This window comes from Galeopterus variegatus, unplaced genomic scaffold (genome assembly GCF_000696425.1).
Source record: "Galeopterus variegatus unplaced genomic scaffold, G_variegatus-3.0.2 Scaffold2821, whole genome shotgun sequence".
Lineage (NCBI taxonomy): Eukaryota > Metazoa > Chordata > Mammalia > Dermoptera > Cynocephalidae > Galeopterus > Galeopterus variegatus.
The window spans coordinates 187,795-196,600 of record NW_007728932.1 but is presented as its reverse complement, the minus strand read 5'-3'; the positions used below and the strand labels follow the sequence as shown (position 1 = coordinate 196,600).

Genomic DNA, 8,806 nt, shown 5'->3' with positions numbered 1-8,806 from the left:
TATTGGGCTGTAGGATGGCTGATATGGGGGTAATTTAATTGATTTCTTTGTGACATATAATGGCAATTTGATCTCCTCTAGGTGCCTCTGGATTTGAGTTTGCCCTCTCAGAGGGTTGTGTTTACTCAGATATCACAATATAAGAATTAATGATTGCCGCCAGGCAGGCCACCTAACACTTTGGATTTGGGTTGGATTTCTGAGCTTCTCTTGCCTCTTCATATTCTTTTTCAGACCTACTGTACCACTTCTTATCAACTTGACCAAAAAAGAGTAGTTGTTTGATGCCCAATGAGGTTCACTGATTTTATCAATCTATACCATCAGTCAGAAATGCTGGAAAGGCCTGTTGCAGACTTGACCATAGTATGAGCTTGGATTATGACCTTACAGATTGTGAGGGCAAAGTGCTGATCTAAAGGATGTGGAACCAAGTACCTATGCTTCTCCTCCAAAGCCCGGAATAGGTGGGTCTGGGAACCTGGGGTTAGAGGTGAGCATAGAATTTCTCATAATTACAGATAAGTGCTTCCTTTCACTGGACTATCTGTATTTTTTATTCATTCAAGTTATTATCAACATGGGGAGGACCAGAGTTAAAACTTTGATTCTCCAATCACTAGTCCTCCATGACCTATGTGAACATCCACCATTATTCCATAAAGGTATGTTTATATAGAAGAAGGACAGACATTGATTAAAAACACATCTTTGAGTTGAAGTTTAATAACCCAAGGGTGAGCACACTGACCAAAGTTGAAATTCACTGGCAGGAGGGCTACCAATGACAGACATGTCCATTATGGGTTAGACATTAACAGCACTGCGAACACCTTTTCCTCTACATTCTCCTGTTTGGATTGTTGACTGCTTTCCTCATGCAGGATTCAGAAGACCTGCCAACTTTACCCCCACCTTTCTGGGGCTTGGCAAAGTAAGACCAAGAAGGAAGTTGAAAACACACTAGTGAAAACCCCAGACTCATCAGGTTCTCCACTCTAGTGGCCACAAAGACCATTTACTGATTCTGACAGGCCCTGTGCTAAGCAATTATCATTCATCATCTCTTTTCATGATCATAGTAATCTGGGAGAACCAGGCGCTATGAAATTTCTCAAAGAAGTTAAGTTATAGTAGTTCCCCCTTATCTGTGATGCATATGTTCCAATACCCCCAATGGATGCCTGAAACCACGTATAGTACTGAGCCCAATATATACTAAGTTTTTCCCTGTACATACACACCTATGTCAAAGTTCAATTTACAAATTAGGCACAGTAAAAGATTTACAACAATAACTAACAATTAGTAGAACAAATATAACAATATGCCAGCATCACACTCTTGCAATTTGGGGCCATTTTAAGTAAAGTAAGTGTTACTTGAACACAAACACTGCAACACCATGACAACCGAGATGGCTCCTAAATGACTAATGGGCTGGTAGCGTAGACAGCATGGATATGCTGGACCAAGGAATGGTTCACGTCCTGGACAGGATGAAGCCAGATGATGAGATATTTCATCATGCTACTCAGAATGGCATGCAATTTAAATGTTATAAATTGTTTATTTCTGGAAATATTAAGTAGGAAATGAACTCTAATTTCACCATATGGAGAGAATCACTTTTATGGTCTTTTTCATTTTTAAGACATTTTAAAATATTTTGATATATTTCCTTTCAGTCTTGTTTTCTTTACACATGCATACATTTTTCTTTCAGCAAAATTGGGATCATAGTGTACATACAATATTTTGATCATGATTTTGTGTACTTAAAATATGAGGGGTCTTCAAAAAGTTCATGGAAATGCATATTATTAAAAAACTATGCATGGACTTCGAAACTTTCTTGCAGCAAAATAAACTTGTACTAACTTGTTATAACATGTCTGAACAGGATCCAGTATGAGGCACTAAGAAGGATAAGACATCAGTTTGAAAAGAGCCCCCTCAGAGCGATATGAATTTTGCTAAAACTGAAGAAAAAAACATCAAATTTATGGTGAAGCTTGGGCGTGGGTAGAAGAATGCTGAAATCATTGATATTTTGTAAAAAGTTAAGAGGACAATGTCCCCAAGAAATCAGCAGTTTACAAATGGATAACTTCTTTTAAGAAGGGATGAGACAATCTTGAAGATGAAGCCCACAGTGGCGGACCATGTACATCAATTTGTGAGGAAAAAAACCCAAAACCTTATTTGTGTTCTAATTGAAGTGGACTGATGATTAACAACAGAAACAATAGCCAGCCCCATAGACATCTCAACTGGTTCAGCTTACACAATTCTGAATAAAAAATTACAGTTGAGCAAACTTTCCATTCGACAGGTGCCAAAACTGTTGGGACCAGATCAGCAGCAGACAAGAGCAGAGCTTTCAAGGGAAATTTTAAACAAGTGGGATCAAGATCCTGTAGTATTTCTTTAAAGAATTGTAACAGGAAATGACACATGGCTTTACCAGTACAATCCTGAAGACAAAGCACAATCAAAGCCATGGCTACCAAGAGGTGGAAGTGGTCTAGTCAAAGCAAAAGGGGATGATCAAGAGCAAAAGTCATGGCAAACGTTTTTGGGGGGATGCATGGGGCATTTTGCTTGTTGACTTTCTAGAGGGCCAAAGAATGAGAGTATTTTGAGAAAGTTAGTCCAAGCTTTAGCAGAAAAAGCCTGGGAAAGCTTCACCAGAGAGTCCTTCTCCACCATGACAATGTTCCTGCTCATTTCTGTCATCAAACAAGGGCAATTTTGTGAGGATTTTGATGGTAAATCATTAGGCATCCACCTTATAGTCTGGATTTGGCTACTCCTGACTTCTTTTTGTTTCCTAATCTTAAAAAGTCTTTACAGAGCACCCGTTTTTCTTCAGTTAAATATTAAAAAAAACTGCATCTGTCTGGTTAAATTCCCAGGACCCTCAGTTCTTTAGGGATGGACCAAATGGCTAGTACCATTCCTTACAAAAGTGTTTTGAACTTGATGAAGTTTATGTTGAGAAATAAAGTTTATATTTTTAATTTTTATCTTTTAATTCCATTTTCCCATGAACTTTTTGAAGTCCCTTTTGTATTATAAACAGTTTCCTATATCATTAAAACACCATTTTTAATGGTTGTGTGATATTATAGCATATAAAGGACCATAATTTATTTAACTTATTACTTATGAACCTGATACAGTTTGGATATGTTGTCCCTGCCAAAATTCATGTGGAAATCTGATCCCCAGTGTGGCAGTGTTGGGAGCTGTTTGGGTAATGGGGGTGGATCCCTCATGAATTGGGATTAATGCTCTCCCTGGGGGAGGGGACTTGAATGAAATCTTGCTTCATTAGTTCCCATGAGAGCTGGTTGTTTAAAAGACCCTGACATCTCCCCCCTTCTCTTTTGCTTCCTCTCGCCATGGGATCTGCTTATACCCACCAGCTGCCTGCTGCTTTTGCTGGGGGAGGGGACTTGAATGAAATCTTGCTTCATTAGTTCCCATGAGAGCTGGTTGTTTAAAAGACCCTGACATCTCCCCCCTTCTCTTTTGCTTCCTCTCGCCATGGGATCTGCTTATACCCACCAGCTGCCTGCTGCTTTTGGCCATGAGTAGAAGCAGCCTGAGGCCTGTGCCAGATGCAGCTGTCCCAGAATTGTGAGCCAAATAAACCTCTGTTCTTTAGAAATATCCCAGTCTCAGGTGATTCTGTTATAGCAACACAAAACGGACTAATACAGAACCTTTAGTTTCCTTCCAGAACTTTTACTTTTTAAAGTATTGTTTCAATAAAAACTTTTGCTCATGGGCCTTTTTTCAAGTTTCTGATTATTAGCTTAGGATAAGTTCCTAGAAAGTGAGTTCCAAGGCCAAAGAGCATGGACTTGAAAAGACACTCCATGGATATTGCTAAAATGTTTTCAAGAATGGTTGAATCAATTTAGTCTCCCATCTACATATAAGGGTGGCTGTCTGTTTTAATAACTGCATACATTGAGTAGATATACAGTAGATTATTTAAATATTTCTCTGCTATTACCAGTCCATTCTTGTTTTAAATAAGGCTGCCACAACTATCTCTGGAACATGGCATTGGAGACCCCAGACCTGAGTTGAATTCCTGTATTACCTACTACCTCTGTGGGACCTTGTGCACTTGAGTCTGAGTTTCTTCATCTGTAAAATATAGAAATAATGGGTGCCTCAAACAATTGTGATGTGGAGTGACTAATTATTAATTGAGTCAAAATTTTATTTAATGGCATTGCCTTTTGTATTTTAATTTTTTTCAGTTTCTCCAATTAATACAAATATTTGGTCTAGAATCTGTTTTGATTACATGATAGATAAGCTTTTTTCATCTCAGGTTCTGTGAATAAAATTGGAGAAATCTGGGGAAATTATGGACAAAAATCAACTTGCTAATATTTCCTTATTATGTTTTGGCTTTCAGACTATAGTTAAGAGGATTTCTTAAAAGGCAGGATATGGGTAAAATAAGTGGATTAACTTACAGTATCACATGAAATCATTTCGTTTTTATTTTTCTGCACTCCCAGGTAGGGAACGAAAAGTAATCAATGCAAAAACTTCAAATATAACAAAGATAAGTTGTCATTTACTCAAATTTCAGTGTCTTTGTAAAACTTTCATTTAGCTCGCTTGTCCTCTTTAGCTACTTTCCATAAAACCAATTTAAATAGAATGACTATGTAGGCTAAATATGCATCACACACTGAATGCTCAAGGTAGAATGCAACAGAAGCATAGGAAGTGGGAGTTATTTCTTAACAAGACAATCTTGGGAGCTCGATGAAGCACCAGACCTGCTTTCACAAGGTTGCTGACCCCTTTTCCTGGCTTCCTGTTTAGAGGGTTCTTCCCAGGGCTTTTCTTTGCCTCTGAACCCAAGGAAGCATGCAGATTGTTTAATCCAATGTGCCCCAAACCCTGCTGTGCATCCAGATCACCTGGGGTGAGTTATTGTTGTGTGTGTGTGTGTGTGTGTGTGTGTGTGTGTGTGTGTGTGTAAAAGAGAGAGAGAGAGAAAGAGAGAGAGAGAGAGAGAATACATATTCCTAGGCCCAGCTGCCCAGATATTCACGAGTGGGACTGGATCTTCAAGTTTGCATTTGCAGCAGCTTTCCAGGTGATTATGATGCAATAGATCCATGGATCAGCACCTGGCAGCCACTGTCAAACCACAAATTTTGCAGATGGAGAAAGTGAGGCCAAGAAAGGCTGAATGGACTTGCTCAAGGTCACATAGTTGTGCTTCCAGTGAAGATTAAAATAATTCTTTGTTTCATCCAATTTTATGATGAATGAAGTAGCTGCAAAATAGTGAAACCTTGAGTGTGGAGGTGTAGCCAGAAGCACAGCCTTCCAGGAGAGACAAAACTAGAGAAAGTTCTGGGACTGGGGGGGTAGAGGAAGAAACAAAGTGTTTAGCATTTCACTTTGACAACATCTGAAAAAAAATTTCCCAATTAATTTTGCTCATTTGGATGACTGGACTAAATATCATCTTGGCCAACTCTCCCCAGCACATTTTGAATTTCACAGGTTTTATATACCACTATGGGGCAGAGAACATTTTGACAGTAATTATTTGGCATTATTCAATATCAATGGAATATTTATTAAAATGACACGATGACTAAATGCAATGTGGTATCCTGAATTGGATCCTGGAATAGAAAAAAAGACATTAGTGGAAAAACTAGTGAAATCTGAATAAGTCTGTAGTTTAATTAATAGTAATGTACCAACGTTAATTTCTTGGTTTTGACAAATGTACCATTGTTTTGTAAGATATTAACATTAGGGGGAACTGGATGACAGGTATACAGGAACTCCACGACTTCTCTGTAAATATAAAATTATTATGAAATAAAAAGTTTATTTAAAACAATAGTCTTAAGTAAGAACAAACCAGAGTAGTTAATGTAGCAGAGACAAATTGCTAATCTAAGTGCTGATTTCCTCACACATGAGGGGAAAATCCTTTAGAGAGATGACTGCTTGATTTGTGTGAAAAAGTTACTTAAGAGTAAAAGCCTGTTATATCCCAGATTATCGCCTGGCTGAGTTGGTGTATTAGTCTATTTCTGTGGCTTATAACAAAATATACAGAACTGGGTAATTTGTAAGAAAATGAAATTTATTGCTTACAGTGTCAAAGGCTGGGAAGTCCAAAGTCCAGGGAACACATTTGGTGAAGGCCTTGGTGGTGGTGACAGTGACCCAAGGGTCTCACATGGCAGAAAATGGCAGAACAGAGAGAAGTAGACTCTCATGTGCTCTCCTTTCAAAGCTCTCAGAACCACAGCCCTGATCACCATTATATTATTAATCCATTCACTAGGCATGGTCCAACAATCTAATCATCTCTTCAGGATCCCACCGTTGAATTACCATAACAGGATTTCCCATCCTCAGCAGTTACAGTGGGGATTAAGCTTTAATGTATGGACTTTGGTGGACACAATTCAATCAATCCACAGCAGTTGGGGAGGGGTGTTTTAATTTTAGGAGAATCAAATGGTGATTTCCTTCTTTAATAGCAATTCTTTTTGTGCCATTTTTAATGCTATGTTTATTTTCCAATTTTATTGAAATGTGCCAAGAGTACATGGGCAGCACAAATGTATGAGTAGGAAAAAATCACATGTACAATAATTTTTTTAAAGTGAAGACTAATCTTGGGAGATTATCGGTTCCTCTCTCCTTTTCCCTCCAGACTTCCAGTGTTTCCATTATGGTTAAGCTTCTACTAACCTAGCATTAAAAAAAGGAATACAGGAACTCTTGAAAAACCAAAACAAACAAACAAACAAAATGGCATAAAGGAAAAAAACCGTTTTCCTGCTCACATGGGACTCTTTCTAGGCACCTAATTAAGAGACATGCTGAGCGGTGGAGAAACACTACTTCAGAATGTAAGGGTATGGGTCATTTGGGTTGTTCATCTGGTAATGTTTCAGGAAGCCCAAAGTCTCCAGGGCATTACTCTTAGATTCCCACTCCAGCAGCCCAGAGGAGCTGCATTCCACTCTTGCCTGAGAATACTTTAATAGAAGATGGCTGCTTCACTCCCAGCTCATTGCAGATCTCAAATTTCTCCTGGTTACCTCCAGGGGGGCACTGAAGAAGTGTAGCTTGTTGCTGGGTGTGGTTCTTGGCTGCCTACTCCAGAATGGAGAACTGACTGAGTTTTGACTTGCTGAAGTCTTTGTAACTGCAAGACCCGTCTTCCAACTCATATGACTGACCAGTTTGATGGCTGGCTGCTTGGAGACACAGACACCTTCTGCCTGAACGTGAAGTTGTTACTGAGGTGGGTAATGGCCTGGTTCACAGTATATACATCAGCTGTCTCCACCATGGAAGCCCCCAGCTTGCTTTTAATGAATTTCATCTCTTTTACATTGCCATACAAGCAGATGACATTGAAGATTTGGTCACAATCATCTTAGATTGATCCAAGCCATGGACCATGAGCACAGGGCTGTGGGTGTGGAGGTCATACTTAGTGGTGGGAGAGGGAGTGGGGGTACCCCTTGTGGGGGCCATGGCAACTTGGGCCCTGGTGGGGACCCTCCACTGGTGGGCCCATTCTTCTCCCTTTGTAGTGAGGTAGAGAAGAGCATAGCCCTCACTATGGTATTGGCTTTGGTTCTCACCATGGGGCCTTCCACATTCTGGGGGGTGATCTCTCAGGAAAGGAGGCTACCTCTGGTGTTTGCTGGGGTTGCTGCCAGGGTCACCTTGTCCCCTGAGGTTGGGGTTTTTGTGGTCTCAAGTATCCTAATCATACTTGAACACATTCAAGCATGTAGCCTTCGCATATTTGATCTTTGGAGTGTAACAGCATGAATAGATGTCAGCCCCACTGAGCGAGGCCTTGGCTCACTGGGCACTTTGCACAGAATCAAATTCCACCATGGCCTGGACTCCATTTTTCCAGAAAATGACAATTCTCTGGACTGGGCCACAAGGATTATAGATAGTGTAAATAACATATGTGGTAATGGAATAGATGGGGTTCAGGATGGTAAAGGAAAGCACACTGGAGTCATCTGAGTCCTGGGGCAGAAGATCTTCTGGCTGGTAATTGACAAAAGCTGGGCAAGCCACCATGTAGATTTGGTTGTCAGCTGGCATAGTTCACTGTGTTGCAAGGCTCCTACACATCTTCAAATTTCACCAGCATTTGTCTCTTTTTAGGCATTACTACCACATAGCTGATGGGTCCAAACTCCTGCAAGGCCTCCACGAGGTCAGCTTTCACCATGCTGTCAATCTGGTCCCTGAAGTGGACAACTGGAGAGGTAGTAGTTTTGTGTGGGTCGTTGTAGTTCTCTCTGCCATTGCATCCCAGGCCCTTCCACCGCCACTGACACCACCACCACCTCCACCTCCGCCTCTGTGCTGGTCGCTGGCGTTTTCAGTCTTAGCTGCTTGGGGGCCTGGATGCCCTCATTGCCATCCCAGTAACAGCAGCCACCGCCACCTCCACCACCCGCTGCCGCCATCTTCACCATTGCTCTTGACAACCTCAGCTACTTGTTCAGTTGCTGCTTCTGCTCCAGCCACCTACTCCGCTTTTCCCTGTGCAGTTTCCATCGAGGTAACTTTTCCATTTAAGTAATCAACAAAGACCGGAATCACCTCATAATGAGGTTTGCATCCAGCAGGCTAAAGTGGGTAAACACCTTAATCTGAAAGATAATTATATTGCTTACGTGCAAATATTTTAAAAAGTAATATTTTGTAAAGGTCAGCCATCCTCATTGGGCTCGATTGGCCTCCCTGG

The 8,806-nt window shown here is 40.6% G+C and overlaps 1 pseudogene; it reads right to left on the bottom strand.

Annotated features, from left to right (window-relative positions):
- Positions 1-6,887: 6,887 nt before the first annotated feature.
- LOC103598992 lies at positions 6,888-8,594 on the bottom strand (annotated as a pseudogene).
- Positions 8,595-8,806: the final 212 nt, after the last annotated feature.